The 17,989-nt window shown below is 39.6% G+C and overlaps 1 protein-coding gene across 11 annotated transcripts in view; it reads left to right on the top strand.

The window, feature by feature from the left end:
• PTPN20 (protein tyrosine phosphatase non-receptor type 20) overlaps positions 1-17,989 on the top strand; it is a 121,269-nt gene that overhangs the window by 2,962 nt on the left and 100,318 nt on the right. For 4 of the 11 annotated variants that reach the window (XR_009252381.1, XR_009252380.1, XM_058696958.1 and 1 more), the window contains exon 1: positions 164-269. The exons of 1 other annotated variant lie outside the window; for it this stretch is intronic. The gene's annotated coding sequence lies outside the window, so the exon portion shown is untranslated. Of the gene's footprint in view, positions 1-52; positions 100-161; positions 270-401; positions 492-17,989 lie in introns of those variants that run through there. 6 more of the 11 variants (XM_058696961.1, XM_058696962.1, XM_058696960.1 and 3 more) reach the window with 4 other exon arrangements.

The raw sequence follows: 17,989 nt of genomic DNA, 5'->3' as shown, positions 1-17,989 counted from the left end.
CTGGGATTGGGTCTGCGGGCTCCCGCGAGAACCCAACTGGCAAGGCGGGCTGGGGGCGGGCAGGGGGCGGTTGGTGCCAGGCAGGGCGGGGCAGGCCAGGTGAGGAATGGTGGCTGGGGCCAAGTGGCAGCGGGGAGGGTGGGGGAGGCTGCTGCGCAGCAGCGTGAGAGGGCCGACTTGGGCTCACTCGGTGGCCGGAGAGGAAGATGCCTTTGATGCCCAGGGGCAGAAGGAGTGTGTTGTGGCCCCAGTCCCCAGGAGGCCTGCAGGTGCTGGTTTTGGGCAGGCCCTGGGCAAAGAGAAGCCAAGGAGGCGGGGGGGGGGGGGGGGGGGGGGGCGGAGACTCAACCTGCGTAGTGTGATGTCCAGCTGTACTGTGACATGTGTTGTGGTTCCTGTGTGTGTGACAGGTTTGGGGCAGGAAACACTTTGGCTCTGTGGTAAAGAAAGGCCTTGAACTCTCATTGAGAAGCATGGAGCCGATATGATTGGTAAGAAGCCATAATCAGATACTAAGACATGGTATGGTCCTCGCTGGCCTGGGCTGGGGAGGTTTCGAGGCCAAGAACTCCGGTCTCACTCAAGAACCAATGAGGGTTGAGGGGCCTAGCAAGAAACAGAGCATTAATTCATCAGTTAATTCAGCAGCTAGTTTTGAACACCTCCTGTGTGCCAGGCACTGCTCTCGAAGTTGGGAATATACATGAACAAGATAGGCAGGGCCCCTGCTTTGATGGAGTTATAGTCCAGGGGGGAAGATAGCTAGTCAAGGCTGAGTCCTGGGTTTTTGCCTCGCCTACTCTTTTGCCTTGCTGTTTAATGAGATGGGGAAAAATGTAGGTGGGGTGTAGGTTTCATTTTTGGAAGGGGTGGAACCAAGAATTAATGTTTTGAATATGTTAGGTTTGAGATGCCTACTAGGTTTTCCCCCAACGTGCGACATACAAACAACATAGTTGGAAAGAATTTTCCACTGAACTCTGTATACCCGCCACCTAGGTCCCACCACTAACATTTAACCACACTTGTTCTTGTTTGTTTGTTTGTTTTTTTTCTCACATATTGATTTATCTCTCCATCCCTCTCTCCATCTGTCACCTTGTAGATTTATTTTGTTTTATTATGGTGAAATATACATGACAAATCTAGTAGATTTTTAAGTTGAGATGCCAGAGAGGCCATTGGAAATTTGTATCTGAAGTCCTGCGCGATGTCAGGGCTTTGGAATCACTGCCACATAGATGGTATTTAAACTAAGGGACTGGCTGGGGCGCCTGGGTGGCGCAGTCGGTTAAGCGTCCGACTTCAGCCAGGTCACGATCTTGCGGTCCGTGAGTTCGAGCCCCGCGTCAGGCTCTGGGCTGATGGCTCGGAGCCTGGAGCCTGTTTCCGATTCTGTGTCTCCCTCTCTCTCTGCCCCTCCCCCGTTCATGCTCTGTCTCTCTCTGTCCCAAAAATAAATAAAAAACGTTGAAAAAAAAATTTAAACTAAGGGACTGGCTGAAACCACCTAGGTTGAGAGTGTACCCAGAAAAGAAAAAGGGAAGCCAAAAAAAGAAGGAAGTGGTGGTTAACTGTGGCGAATGCCGCTGTGTAAGTTGGATTTGGAATTAGGATTTTAATCATTTTAACAAGAATAACTTTTTGGACTAGAGGGGCCTTTAGGTCAAGTGGGTTTTTTTTTTTTTCCCCAAGATAGAAGAAACTAGAATATATTTATATGCCAGTAGGATTGAACTAGAAAGGGAGAAATGATGCAGATATGAGAGAGGGGAACATTGCAGGGGTAGGTCGTAGAATATCTGAGAGGGGAGGAGATCCAGAGCAGGTGGGTGGTTGGCTTTGAATTGATCAGGAGCACATATTCCAGTATCACTAGAGGGGAAGCCGAGACAACAGGTGCAGATGCAGGCAGGTGGTAGTGGCACCATCTGTCTGTAATGCAGTCACTGACTGAAAGGACAGTAGGGGAGAGGAGAAGAGGTGTTAGACTCTTGAGGAGACGCATGTGACGTAGTCCTTCCGCAGAGTGGAGAAGTGAAGTGACTAGGGAAATGGGATTGGACTGTCAGGCAGTGTTGAATACCTGTTCGAGGTGTGTAGAAATGAATTTAGAGTGCGATCGACCAGTGAGGTTGTGTGGTTTTCTCTGGGAATGTTAGCCCCTGGAACGGTGTTTTGAAGATTAAATGAAGCAACATATGGAAAACATTTAATAAGTGGCAAGCACATGATGAATGTTACCTATTTTTGAGCTCTTGTTTTGTTTTTCTTTCGGTTTATGCAAATATAACCAGGGGAGGGGTGCTGACCTTTAGCAACTGACAGGGTCCTCTCCATTCAAACCTGAGTCCACTGTTTGCAGCTATTTCAAAGTCTGTCTCCTAGTGTGTTGTATTTATATAGCCTGATAATTGGGGATGTTGGCTAAAAAAGGCTAAACTATAGCAAACGGGGCTGTCACTGGCAGACTCATTCAGTCTTGGCCTGGATGGGCTGGGGCTTTGTCACAGTAACAGTTAAAAAGTTCTCGTGAAAGTCTGTTTTGCGTTTCCTATCGGGTCTGATATACTGGGACTTTACAGAATTTACAGACCTAAGATCACCAGAGAGGATTTTCAGTTTAGTAGGTTGTCATTTCTCCCCAACCACTTGGGCCATACTATGGTACAAATAACAATAACAGCTGACATTGACAGCTCTTAAAAATGTCAAGTACCGTTCTAAGCACCTCACATGCATTGTCTTGTTTAATCCTCACCCCAACTCACTGAGGCAGGTACTGTCATCTCTATTTTTCATGTGCAGAAATGGCACAGAGAGGTTAAGTCACTTACCCACAGTACACATAGTCTGATATCCAGTGTTTGCTGCGGACTAACTTAACATTTTTTTAAAATTTTTTTAAAGATTGTTTGGCCATCACTCATCTACTAGTTAAGGTAACAGACTGAAGCAAATTGCCTGGGTTCAAAAACTGCCACTTACTGGCTCTGTGTCTTTGGACAACTCATTTAACTTCTGTGTGCATTTTTTTTTTTAACTCATGAAATGGGAATAATAAAAGTACAGTATGTGCTCAATAGGGTTATTTTGAGGATCACATGAATTAATGTATTTAATAAACTTAAGAATAATGCCTGGTTGTTTAAATGCTATTACCATCTGTCTGGTAATGCAGCCAGGGTGATATGTGTACTGATTGACTCCCCTAAAATCATTCACTAAGGGTCCTGCTGCTGGGTTTAGTAGAGTTTGAAAATTACAGGGCACTCTGTTAATGCTCCTAATTAAGAGATCGCCTTTCCTTAGATTTTATTATGTCTGAGGGAAGCAAATTTAAGTTTGCCTCTAGGTGCAGAAAACAACTTGGATTTCATTCAGACTCATCTGACCAGTGAGGTTAATGTCATTAGTCCTGGTATCACATACCACTTAAAGGGAAATGAGGCCTGGGCATTCCATTTTGCCATTCCCAAATCGGCAGCCTAATGGGATTTGGTTAGAAAGGCCAGCGGACTGCATAGCTGGTGCTGGGCACAGTGTGTGGTAAATGATGTGGGTCAGTAGTCTGCACATGAAAATGTTTTGAAAAGGTCTGTAGACTTTAGACTTGCTGTGATGTATTGCATCAGTTACTGATTAAAAGAAACTGAGAAGGCTTGGCATGGGCGGCCATGAAAGTTCTAAACATGCCAGGAAAGTTCTAAGTGACCTTTGCTGGTACACAACAGGGAGAGTAAATTCATAGTATAAAGTAGTGTTTCCCTGCGGGTTTCTGTCAGAATCACCAGGGGGAAGTTTTATGATGCTTCGCAAAATGACAAGTTCCATGTCCATGGACTCGGAATCACTAAGTTATGGCAGGATTCTGGAATCCATCTGTTTTTTTTTTGAGAGCTCCACAAATGACTCAGATATGTAGTTAGCATGGGGTGTCATTAGTGCAAATAAGTATTTTTCAGCCCTGACTGTGTTTTACAATTACAGATCAATTAGCCTTTTAAAGAATATTCATGCTCTGGACCTACCCCAAGGATTTTGATTTAATGGGCTTTCGCATGGTCTGGACACTTGGTATGGGTTATTTTTAAAAAAGCTTATGTTGATTCTAACCTGCATCCAGGTTTGAGAATCGCTGGTATAAATAATAAATTAGATTTCCCTTCAAAGTTTAGTTACTCATAGATTTAAAATGGACATAGCTTCAGGTGGCATCTTATCATCAGAACACTGAGAAAGTTAGCATTTCTAAACTTCACCAATGTAAATGTTCACTTCAATAATCAGGTAACAATGGAAGATATGAATTGATGATTGAATTAGCATTTGTCATACCAAGCAATGAAGATTTCATCAAGCTTGCCCTGGAGAGGCACATTAACATTTACTTAGAGCTTTATATAGAATCTCAGTCTTTGGGAGGTATATATTGTTCCCATTTTATAGATGAGATTTTTGGGGCAGAGGGAGGTTATGTCACTTGCCCAAGATTTTCACCCAAGTAGGTACAGCTCCAAAGCCTAGGTTCCATTTCCTCAGTAGTTTTTAATCTTGACTGCACACTAGGATCACCTGGAGAACTTTAATGATCAATACTTGGACCCCATTCTCTGATTTCATTCATTTGATGTGACCTGCAATCGGTATTTTGCAGAGCTCCCCAGATAATTCGAATGCGCACAGTCCTGGCGGTCTAAATTTACTTTCTTTTACATCAGGTTGCCCCTCTTTGGGCTGCTATGACTGGGTTCCTTGCTTTTGCAAATTTACTTATCTTTGTGTCACTTCTTTCTGCTTCTTACTGCCTTTTAATACATATGTATTGAGTGCCCACTTTCTACCATTCATCTTGGTGTTGAGGTGACACTGTGGTGACAAGACAGACCAGGTCACCAGCCTCATGGTACTTATACGGAGGGAGATAGACAGTACACATATGAGCAGATACACAAGGACTTGCATACATAAGTAAATCTTAAGGTAATGAAAAGTACTTTTAAGAAAACTAAGGCAAGGTAGTAAGTAAAGGGGTCCTGACAGCGGTGCATCAGAGTTCCAGTTGTTCCATTTTTGCCAGAACTGCTTTATATTGTTCGTGTAATTGTATTTCATTTTAGCCATCCTGATAAGTGTGTAGTGGCATCTCATTGTTTCCTTTTGCATTTTCCTGTTGACAAATGGTGTTGAGCATTTTTTTCCTATGTTTAATTTACCATCTGTAGTTTTTTCTTTGGTGAAGTGTCTATTCAAATATTTTGCTCATTAAAAAAAAAAAACTTGGGTTGTTTGTCTTCTTGAGTTTATAAGGGTCTTTACATGTTTGGAATACAAGTCCTTTTCCATATAGGTGTTTCTTCCAGTGTGTGGCTTATCTTTATATTTTCTTAATGTAATCTTTTGAAGAATGGGATTAAGAAAAATTTTTAAGAGTCTTCCAATTTTTTCTTTTGTGGTTTGTGCTCTTAGTGTCCTAATATATGCATTCTTTCACGGTTCCGGAAGCTAGAAGTCTGAAATCAAGTTATTAGCAGGGACGTGCTCTTACCGAACTTTGTCAAACCATACCTTTAGTCTTGTTTCCAGAGCATGATATATTGGATAGGTTGAGAATATTCCAAATCATCAAATGCTCGTTCCATTTCGCCTAACAATTCCTTTCTCAATTTATCTCTTCCCTCTTGCATTTTCTTATATAGGCAGCAAGGAGAACCCATGGTCACATCTTCTACACTTTGCTTAGGAATATCCTCAGCTAAATATCCAAGTTCATTACAGTTGACCCTTGAATAACATGGGTTTGAACTGCATGGGTCCACTTATATGTGGATTTTTTTTTTTTGATAAATGTAGTATTATAAGTGTATTTTCTCTTAAGATATTTTAAATAACATCATGTTTTCTCTAGCTTACTTTAAGAATACAGTATATGGGGGCGCCTGGGTGGCGCAGTCGGTTAAGCGTCCGACTTCAGCCAGGTCACGATCTCGCGGTCCGTGAGTTCGAGCCCCGCGTCAGGCTCTGGGCTGATGGCTCGGAGCCTGGAGCCTGTTTCCGATTCTGTGTCTCCCTCTCTCTCTGCCCCTCCCCCGTTCATGCTCTGTCTCTCTCTGTCCCAAAAATAAATAAAAAACGTTGAAAAAAAAAAAAAAGAATGCAGTATATGAGACATACAGATGTGATATATCCGTAGATATGGTACATTCAGATGTGTCAATTGACCCTGTGTTATTGGTAAGGCTTCCAGTCAATAGTAGAGTATAAGTAGTTACATTTTTGGGGAGTCAAAAGTTATAGGTGTACTTTTTACCATGGCGGGGGTGGGGGTGGTCAGTGCCCCTCACCTCCACTTTGTTTAAGGCAACTGTAGTTACAAGTTCTACTTCGACCCAACAGTAGAACACATTTCAGGCAGTTTTTGCCACTTTGTAACAATGATTGCTTTTCTTCCAGTATCCAATAATATGTTCATTATTTCCTTTGGAAAAAAAATGTTAAAAAATGTTTATTTATTTTTGAGAGAGAGATAAACAGAGCACAATCAGGGGAGGGGCAGGGAGAGAGGGAGACACAGAATCTGAAACAGGCTCCAGGCTCCACACTGTCAGGACAGAGCCTGATGTGGGGTTTGATCTCACAAACCATGAGATCATGGCCTGAGCCGAAATCAAGAGTCGGATGCTTATCACCTGAGTTACCCAGGCGTCTCTCATTATTTCCTTTTAAGGCCTAGCCTGAAGAACCTTTAAAGTTTATGTTTCTAGCAATATTCTTTTCTTGGATGGTACATGTATTCTCTAAGACTGGAGATGCTTTTTACACCATTCCCCTCTTTTCTTTCTGATCCCTCACCAGAGTCGCCTTTAATGTCCACATTTCTACCCACAGTCTTTTCAAGGCAGACTAGGCTTTTTCTATAATGTGCCTCAACACTCTTATGTCCTCTATCCATTACCTAATTACAAAGCCACTTCCACATTTTTTTTGGGTATCTATTACAGCAACACTGTACTTCATGGTACCGAAATATGTATTGGTTCTTAGGGTTGCCATAACAAAGTACCGCAGACTGGATGTCTGTGAGAAAACAGAAGTGTATTCTTTCACAGTTCTGGAGGCAAGATTCTGAGATTTTGTCAGCAAGGCCATGCTCTCTTTGAAGTTTCTACAGAAGGATCTTTCCTTGCTTCTTCCTAACTTTTGGTGGTTGCCAGCAATGCTTGCTGTCCTTGGCTTGTAGACACATCACTCCAGTTTTTGCCTCTCTTGTCATATGGATTTCTTCCTCTGTCTGTGTCCAGATTTTCCTTATCTTAAAAGGACATCAGTCATTGCATTAGGACCTCACCTTAATTACGTCTGCAAATAGCCTATTTCCAAAAGAGTTTATGTTCACAGATACTGGGGGTTAGGACTTCAAAATATCTTTTTAGGGAATACAGTTTGCCCACAACAATCACTCAGGAGAAAATATGGGTGACCTTGGTTTCAGCAATGAATTTTTAGATACTACACCAAAAGGAATCATCCATGGATCACCATGAAAGAAAAAAAAATGATAATTTAGTCTTTATTAAAATTAAAAACTTCTGTGAAAGGTACTGTTAAGAGAATAAAGACAAGTCTCACACTTGGAGATGATTTTGCAAAATACATATATGATAAAAGACTTGTAATATAGTTGAAATCATCCAGTATGTGGCCTTTTCAGCCTGGCTTCTTTTCCTTAGCAACATTCACTTAAGGTGCCTACATATCTATTTATAGCTTGATAGCTCTTTTCTTTTTCTTTATTTTTAAAAAATTTTTTAATATTTTTTTATTTTTGAGAGAAAGAGAGAGAACCAGAGCATGAGCGGGGGAAGGGCAGGGAAAGAGGGAGACACAGAATCTGAAGCAGGCTCCAGGCTCTGAGCTGTCAGCACAGAGCCCAACGTGGGGCTTGAACTTGGGAACGGTGAGATCATGTCCTGAGCTGAAGTTGGACGCTTAACCTACTGAGCCACCCAGGTGCCCCCTCATTTCCTTTTATCACCAAATAATACTACATTGGGTGGATGTACTACAGTTTGTTTGTCAATTCAACTAATGAAGGACATTTTGGGCATTTCCAGCTCCACCTCCCCACCCCTGTTTTTGATGATTGTGAATAAAGCGGCTATCAACATTTGAACACAGGGTTTTGTGTGGATATACATTTAAAATCAATTGGGTCAATACCTAGGAGTACAGTTCCCAGATCATATGGAAATACTATGCTTAGCTTTGTAAGAATGTGCTAAATTGTCTTCCAGAGTGGCTGTACCATTTTGGCATTCCCAGCAATGTATCTCCATCCTTAACAGCATTTGGTTTGCTCAGTTTTTTTTGGATTTTGGCCTAATAGGTATGTAGTAACATCTCATTGTTGTAACTTGCAGATCTCTAATGACATATGATGTTGAACGGCTTTTCATATGCTTATTTTTCATTTGCATATATTCTTTGGTGAGACATCAGTTTAGATCTTTTGCCCATTAAATATTTTTTTTAATTGTTGAGCTATTTAGGAGTTTGTTTGTTTGTTTTTTTTTACTTTTTAAATGTTTATTTATTTTTGAGAGAGAGAGAGACAGAGTGGAGGAGGAGGAGCAGAGAGAGACAGAGACACAGAATCCAAAGCAGGCTCCAGGCTCCAGACTGTCAGCACAGAGCCCAAAGTGGGGCTCGAACTCACAAACTGTGAGATCATGACCTGACCTGAAGTCGGATGCTTCACCGACTGAGCCACCCAGGCACCCCAGTTTGTTTTTTTTTTTAAAGTCACCCAGTTTGTGGTACTTTGTTATGATAGCCCTTGGACACCAATATAGTTATCTTTTAGAAGTTTTGTAATTTTGTGCTTTACATTTAGGCCTATAATCCATTTTGAATTAATTTTTTAAAAGTGTACAGTCTAGATTTTTTTTTTTTTGGCATATGGATGTCCAGTTGTTTCAGTGCCATTTGTCAGAAAGAATGTTCTTTCTCTATTGAATTGCATTTGCTCTTTTATCAAGGATCAGTTGACCAAATTTGTGTGGGTCTGTGTCTGGTCTCTCTGTTGATCTATTTGTTTTTTTTCCCACCGTGTCATGCTGTATTGATTACTGTATCTTTATAGTAAATCTTGAAATCCTGAAGTGTCAGTTCCTACTTCGTTCTTCAGTATTGTGTTGATTATTCTGAATCTTTTGCTTTCTCACATATACTTTATTTATTTTTTTAATATAGAATTTATTGTCAAGTTTCCATACAACACCCAGTGCTCATCCCAAAAGGTGCCCTCCTCAATACCCATCACCCACCCTACCCTCCCTCCCACCCCCCATCAACCCTCAGTTTGTTCTCAGTTTTTAAGAGTCTCTTATGCTTTGGCTCTCTCTCTCTCTAACCTCTTTTTTTTTTTTTTCTTCCTCCCCCCCCCCCCCCCCCACCCCATAGACTTCTGTTAAGTTTCTCAGGATCCACATAAGAGTGAAAACATATGGTATCTGTGTTTCTCTGTATGACTTATTTCACTTAGCATCACACTCTCCAGTTCCATGCACATTGCTACAAAAGGCCATATTTCATTCTTTCTCATTGCCACGTAGTATTCCATTGTGTACATATACTTTAGCATGAGTTTATTGGTAACTACAAAACAACTTGCTGGGATTTTGACTGAGATTGCACTGACTCTATAAAACACATTTGGAAGAATTGAGATCTTAACAATTTTGAGTCTTTCTATCCATGAACATGTAATATTTCTTCGTTTATTTAGACGTTTCCTTTCTTTCATTAGTTTTGTAGAGTTTTTCATGTACATCCAGTACATATTTTGTTAAATTTATGCCTATGTATCTCATTTTGGATGAAGCTAATGTAATGATGTGTTTTTTATTTCCAATTTCATTTGTTCATTGCTGGTATATAGGAAAGGAATTGACATTTGTATATTAACTTCAACCTTCAACCTTGCTATAATTCCTTATTAGCTCCAGGAGTTCTTTTGTTGTTGTTGATTCTTTGGTATTTTCTTCTTAGGCAATCATGTCATCTGAGATGAAAGGTAGTTTTATTTTTTCCTTACCAATCTGTGTATCTTTTATTTCCCTTGTGTTATGCATTAGGTAGGACTTCTATAATTTGGTCTTGAATAGGAGTGGTGGGAGAGGATATCCTTGCCTTGTTCCCCATCTTAGAAGAAAGCATCTAGTTTATCATCATTAAGTTACCTGTAGATGTTTTTGTAGATGTTCTTTGTCAAGTTGAGGAAGTTCCCCTCCTCTAATCCTGGTTTCCTGAGAGTTTTTTTTTTTATCATGAATGTGTTTGGATTTTGTTAAATGTTTTTTCTATGTATATTGGCGTGATAATATAATTTTTCTTCTTTAGACTGTTTTGTTGCATTACGTCAGTTGGTTTTCACATGTTGAGCCAACCTTGCATACTTGGAATAAGTTTTGCTGGTCATGGTTATAATTATTTTGATATATTTTTGGATTCATTTGCTGATAGTTTTGTTGATTTTTGTATCTGTGTTCATGAGTGATTTTGGCCTATGGTTTTTTTTTTTTTTTAATGTCTTCATCTGGTTTTGATGTTAGGGCAATGTTGGCTTTATAGAATGAGTTAGAAAGTGTTCTCTATGATTCTGTTTTATGGAAGAGATTGGAGGTAATTGGTATATATTTATTGATTGAATTTCTTTTATAGACATAGGCTCATTCAGATGATCAACTTTTTCTTTTGTGAATATTGGTAGTTTATGTTTTATAAGGAATTGATCTCTTTAATCTGAGTTATCAAATATGAGGGCATGATAATATTCCTCTCTTATCCTTTTAATGTCCGTAGAATCAGTAGTGATAATCCTTTTTTATTTCTGATATTAGTACTTGGCATTGGCTCACTTTTTTCCGTGGTTATCCTGGTTATAGGTTTATCTATTTTATTTATCTTTACAAAGAACCAGCTTTTGGTTTTATTGATTTTCTCTATTGATTTGCTGTTATCAACTTCATTTATATCTGCTTTAATTTTTATTCTTTCTTTGCTTGTTTTAGGTTTATATTGCCCCTTTTTCTTTAATGTCTTGAGGTAGAAGCTTAGTTATTGATTTTATCTTTCTTTTTTAAATATATGTATTTAGTACTTTAAATTTATTCCTAAGCATTGCTTTTGTTGTATCTCACAAATTTTGATAAGTTGTATTTCAATTTTCATTTAGTTCAAAATATTTTAAAATTTCTCTTGAGACTTCTTTGACTTCTGTGTTATCTAATCACATGTTGTTTAATCCCCAGCTATCGTTCTGTTACTTATTTCTAGTTTAATTTCACAGTGTTCTGAGAGCATATTTTGTATGATTTATACTCTTTCCAATTTGTCTTAAAGTGTGTTTTGTGGCTTGAGGTGTGACCTGTCTTTGTGAATGTTCCATGTAAGCTTGATAAGAGTGCTCATTCTGCTATTGTTGAAGGAAGTATTTGATAAATGTCAGATACAGTTGATTGCTTGTGTTGATCAGCTCAACTGTATCCTTACTGATTTTCTGCTTGCTGAATCTGTCCACTACTGATAGAAAGGTGCTGATTTCTATAACTAAAATAGTGGATTTGTTTATTTCTCTTTGTAGTTTTATTACTTTTTGCCTCACATATTTTGACACTTTGTTAGATGTGTACCTGTTAAGGATTGTTATATCCTCTTGGAGAATGGACGATTTATCATTATGTAGTGCCACCTCTTGTCTCTGGTAATTTTCCTTGTTCTGGAGTCTGCTTTGCCTGAGATTAATATAGATACTCTAGCTTCCTTTTGATTAGTGTTAGCATGCTATATCTATTTCTTTCCCTATCTAAAAAATCTATCTTTGTCTTTATATTTAAAGTGGGGTTCTGAGAGACAAGTTATACTGGAGGTTTTTAAAAAGTCTACTCTGACATGTGAATGTATTTATTAGACTATTCATATTTAAAGTGATAATAATATAGTGGGGTCAATATCTACTGTATTTGTAACTGTTTTCTACTTGTACTTGTTCTTTGTTTCTTTATCTTCCTCCATTTTTCTGCCTTCCTTGATTTTAATTGATCATTTTGTGGTCAGTCACTTATGGTAAATCATTTTCTGTCCTCTTAATTAAAAAATTAATTTTTTTAGTGGTTACCTTAGTGTTTGCAGTATACATTTATAATAAGTGTAAGTCTACATTCAAATAACATTATGCTGTTTCATGGGTACTCCCCATTTTGCCTTACATATTTATCTTATTACACAGTAGTCCCAATTTTTCCCTCCTATCCCTTATGACATTGCTGTCATTCATTTCATTTATCCATATGCTGTAATCACCCAGTACATTGTTGCCATTATTACTTGAAAAATTATTAGATCAATTAGGAATAGGAAAAACAAGAGATTCTACTTGACCTTCATTTATTCTTTCTGTGATGTTCTTAGTTTCTGGCCTTTTCCTTTCTTTGAAGAACTTTGTTAAAATTTCTTATGTGGAGGTCTGGGAAAAATCCCCTAGTTTTTGTTTGTTTGAGCAAGTCTTTTTTTTTTTATTTATTTATTTATTTATTTATTTTTTAATATATGAAATTTACTGTCAAATTGGTTTCCATACAACACCCAGTGCTCATCCCAAAAGGTGCCCTCCTCAATACCCATCACCCACCCTGCCCTCCCTCCCACCCCCCATCAACCCTCAGTTTGTTCTCAGTTTTTAACAGTCTCTTATGCTTTGGCTCTCTCCCACTCTAACCTCTTTTTTTTTTTTTTTTCCCTTCCCCTCCCCCATGGGTTTCTGTTACGTTTCTCAGGATCCACATAAGAGTGAAACCATATGATATCTGTCTTTCTCTGTATGGCTTATTTCACTTAGCATCACACTCTCCAGTTCCATCCACGTTGCTACAAAAGGCCATATTTCATTCTTTCTCATTGCCACGTAGTATTCCATTGTGTATATAAACCACAATTTCTTTATCCATTCATCAGTTGATGGACATTTAGGCTCTTTCCATAATTTGGCGATTGTTGAGAGTGCTGCTATAAACATTGGGGTACAAGTGCCCCTATGCATCAGTACTCCTGTATCCCTTGGATAAATTCCTAGCAGTGCTATTGCTGGGTCATAGGGTAGGTCTATTTTTAATTTTCTGAGGAACCTCCACACTGCTTTCCAGAGCGGCTGCACCAATTTGCATTCCCACCAACAGTGCAAGAGGGTTCCCGTCTCTCCACATCCTCTCCAGCATCTATAGTCTCCTGATTTCTTCATTTTGGCCACTCTGACTGGCGTGAGGTGGTATCTGAGTGTGGTTTTGATTTGTATTTCCCTGATGAGGAGCGACGTTGAACATCTTTTCATGTGCCTGTTGGCCATCCGGATGTCTTCTTTAGAGAAGTGTCTATTCATGTTTTCTGCCCATTTCTTCACTGGGTTATTTGTTTTTCGGGTGTGGAGTTTGATGAGCTCTTTATAGATTTTGGATACTAGCCCTTTGTCCGATGTGTCATTTGCAAATATCTTTTCCCATTCCGTTGGTTGCCTTTTAGTTTTGTTGGTTGTTTCCTTTGCTGTGCAGAAGCTTTTTATCTTCATAAGGTCCCAGTAATTCACTTTTGCTTTTAATTCCCTTGCCTTTGGGGATGTGCCGAGTAAGAGATTGCTACGGCTGAGGTCAGAGAGGTCTTTTCCTGCTTTCTCCTCTAAGGTTTTGATGGTTTCCTGTCTCACATTCAGGTCCTTTATCCATTTTGAGTTTATTTTTGTGAATGGTGTGAGAAAGTGGTCTAGTTTCAACCTTCTGCATGTTGCTGTCCAGTTCTCCCAGCACCATTTGTTAAAGAGACTGTCTTTTTTCCATTGGATGTTCTTTCCTGCTTTGTCAAAAATGAGTTGGCCATACGTTTGTGGGTCTAGTTCTGGGGTTTCTATTCGATTCCATTGGTCTATGTGTCTGTTTTTATGCCAATACCATGCTGTCTTGATGATGACAGCTTTGTAGTAGAGGCTAAAGTCTGGGATTGTGATGCCTCCTGCTTTGGTCTTCTTCTTCAAAATTACTTTGGCTATTCGGGGCCTTTTGTGGTTCCATATGAATTTTAGGATTGCTTGTTCTAGTTTCGAGAAGAATGCTGGTGCAATTTTGATTGGGATTGCATTGAATGTGTAGATAGCTTTGGGTAGTATTGACATTTTCACAATATTTATTCTTCCAATCCATGAGCAGGGAATGTCTTTCCATTTCTTTATATCTTCTTCAATTACCTGCATAAGCTTTCTATAGTTTTCAGCATACAGATCTTTTACATCTTTGGTTAGATTTATTCCTAGGTATTTTATGCTTCTTGGTGCAATTGTGAATGGGATCAGTTTCTTTATTTGTCTTTCTGTTGCTTCATTGTTAGTGTATAAGAATGCAACTGATTTCTGTACATTGATTTTGTATCCTGCAACTTTGCTGAATTCATGTATCAGTTCTAGCAGACTTTTGGTGGAGTCTATCGGATTTTCCATGTATAATATCATGTCATCTGCAAAAAGCGAAAGCTTGACTTCATCTTTGCCAATTTGGATGCCTTTGATTTCCTTTTGTTGTCTGATTGCTGATGCTAGAACTTCCAGCACTATATTAAACAGCAGCGGTGAGAGTGGGCATCCCTGTCGTGTTCCTGATCTCAGGGAAAAAGCTCTCAGTTTTTCCCCATTGAGGATGATGTTAGCTGTGGGCTTTTCATAAATGGCTTTTATGATCTTTAAGTATGTTCCTTCTATCCCGACTTTCTCAAGGGTTTTTATTAAGAAAGGGTGCTGGATTTTGTCAAAGGCCTTTTCTGCATCGATTGACAGGATCATATGGTTCTTCTCTTTTTTTTTGTTAATGTGATGTATCACGTTGATCGATTTGCGAATGTTGAACCAGCCCTGCATCCCAGGAATGAATCCCACTTGATCATGGTGAATAATTCTTTTTATATGCTGTTGAATTCGATTTGCTAGTATCTTATTGAGAATTTTTGCATCCATATTCATCAGGGATATTGGCCTGTAGTTCTCTTTTTTTACTGGGTCTCTGTCTGGTTTAGGAATCAAAGTAATACTGGCTTCATAGAATGAGTCTGGAAGTTTTCCTTCCCTTTCTATTTCTTGGAATAGCTTGAGAAGGATAGGTATTATCTCTGCTTTAAACGTCTGGTAGAACTCCCCTGGGAAGCCATCTGGTCCTGGACTCTTATTTGTTGGGAGATTTTTGATAACCGATTCAATTTCTTCGCTGGTTATGGGTCTGTTCAAGCTTTCTATTTCCTCCTGATTGAGTTTTGGAAGAGTGTGGGTGTTTAGGAATTTGTCCATTTCTTCCAGGTTGTCCAATTTGTTGGCATATAATTTTTCATAGTATTCCCTGATAATTGTTTGTATCTCTGAGGGATTGGTTGTAATAATTCCATTTTCATTCATGATTTTATCTATTTGGGTCGTCTCCCTTTTCTTTTTGAGAAGCCTGGCTAGAGGTTTGTCAATTTTGTTTATTTTTTCAAAAAACCAACTCTTGGTTTCGTTGATCTGCTCTACAGTTTTTTTAGATTCTATATTGTTTATTTCTGCTCTGATCTTTATGATTTCTCTTCTTCTGCTGGGTTTAGGCTGCCTTTGCTGTTCTGCTTCTATTTCCTTTAGGTGTGCTGTTAGATTTTGTATTTGGGATTTTTCTTGTTTCTTGAGATAGGCCTGGATTGCAATGTATTTTCCTCTCAGGACTGCCTTCGCTGCGTCCCAAAGCGTTTGGATTGTTGTATTTTCATTTTCGTTTGTTTCCATATATTTTTTAATTTCTTCTCTAATTGCCTGGTTGACCCACTCATTCGTGAGTAGGGTGTTCTTTAACCTCCATGCTTTTGGAGGTTTTCCAGACTTTTTCCTGTGGTTGATTTCAAGCTTCATAGCATTGTGGTCTGAAAGTATGCATGGTATAATTTCAATTCTTGTAAACTTATGAAGGGCTGTTTTGTGACCCAGTATATGATCTATCTTGGAGAATGTTCCATGTGCACTCGAGAAGAAAGTATATTCTGTTGCTTTGGGATGCAGAGTTCTAAATATATCTGTCAAGTCCATCTGATCCAATGTATCATTCAGGGCCCTTGTTTCTTTATTGACTGTGTGTCTAGATGATCTATCCATTTCTGTAAGTGGTGTGTTAAAGTCCCCTGCAATGACCACATTCTTATCAATAAGGTTGCTTATGTTTATGAGTAACTGTTTTATATATCTGGGGGCTCCGGTATTTGGCGCATAGACATTTATAATTGTTAGCTCTTCCTGATGGATAGACCCTGTAATTATTATATAATGCCCTTCTTCATCTCTTGTTACAGCCTTTAATTTAAAGTCTAGTTTGTCTGATATAAGTATGGCTACTCCAGCTTTCTTTTGGCTTCCAGTAGCATGATAAATAGTTCTCCATCCCCTCACTCTCAATCTAAAGGTGTCCTCAGATCTAAAATGAGTCTCTTGTAGACAGCAAATAGATGGGTCTTGTTTTTTTATCCATTCTGATACCCTATGTCTTTTGGTTGGCGCATTTAATCCATTTACATTCAGTGTTATTATAGAAAGATACGGGTTTAGAGTCATTGTGATGTCTGTATGTTTTATGCTTGTAGTGATGTCTCTGGTACTTTGTCTCACAGGATCCCCCTTAGGATCTCTTGTAGGGCTGGTTTCGTGGTGACAAATTCCTTCAGTTTTTGTTTGTTTGGGAAGACCTTTATCTCTCCTTCTATTCTAAATGACAGACTTGCTGGATAAAGGATTCTCGGCTGCATATTTTTTCTGTTTAGCAAACTGAAGATATCGTGCCAAGCCTTTCTGGCCTGCCAAGTTTCAAAGGAGAGATCAGTCACGAGTCTTATAGGTCTCCCTTTATATGTGAGGGCACGTTTATCCCTTGCTGCTTTCAGAATTTTCTCTTTATCCTTGTATTTTGCCAGTTTCACTATGATATGTCGTGCAGAAGATCGATTCAAGTTACGTCTGAAGGGAGTTCTCTGTGCCTCTTGGATTTCAATGCCTTTTTCCTTCCCCAGTTCAGGGAAGTTCTCAGCTATAATTTCTTCAAGTACCCCTTCAGCACCTTTCCCTCTCTCTTCCTCCTCTGGGATACCAATTATGCGTATATTATTTCTTTTTAGTGTATCACTTAGTTCTCTAATTTTCCCCTCATACTCCTGGATTTTTTTATCTCTCTTTCTTTCAGCTTCCTCTTTCTCCATAACTTTATCTTCTAGTTCACCTATTCTCTCCTCTGCCTCTTCAATCCGAGCCGTCGTGGTTTCCATTTTGTTTTGCATTTCGTTTAAAGCGTTTTTCAGCTCCTCGTGACTGTGCCTTAGTCCCTTGATCTCTGTAGCAAGAGATTCTCTGCTGTCCTGTATACTGTTTTCAAGCCCAGCGATTAATTTTATGACTATTATTCTAAATTCACTTTCTGTTATATTATTTAAATCCTTTTTGATCAGTTCATTAGCTGTTGTTATTTCCTGGAGATTCTTCTGAGGGGAATTCTTCCGTTTGGTCATTTTGGACAGTCCCTGGAGTGGTGAGGACCCGCAGGGCACTTCCCCTGTGCTGTGGTGTATAACTGGAGTTGGTGGGCGGGGCCGCAGTCCGACCTGATGTCTGCCCCCAGCCCACCGCTGGGGCCACAGTCAGACTGGTGTGTGCCTTCTCTTCCCCTCTCCTAGGGGCGGGATTCACTGTGGGGTGGTGTGGCCCGTCTGGTCTACTTGCACACTGCCAGGCTTGTGGTGCTGGGGAGCTGGCGTATTAGCTGGGGTGGGTAGGCAAGGTGCACGGGGGCGGGAGGGGCAGGCTTAGCTCGCTTCTCCTTAGGTGATCCACTTCAGGAGGGGCCCTGTGGCAGCGGGAGGGAGTCAGATCCGCTGCCGGAGGTTTGGCTCCGCAGAA

Source organism: Neofelis nebulosa, chromosome 13, assembly GCF_028018385.1.
Source record: "Neofelis nebulosa isolate mNeoNeb1 chromosome 13, mNeoNeb1.pri, whole genome shotgun sequence".
NCBI lineage: Eukaryota > Metazoa > Chordata > Mammalia > Carnivora > Felidae > Neofelis > Neofelis nebulosa.
This window is presented reverse-complemented; position numbering and strand designations above follow the sequence as displayed.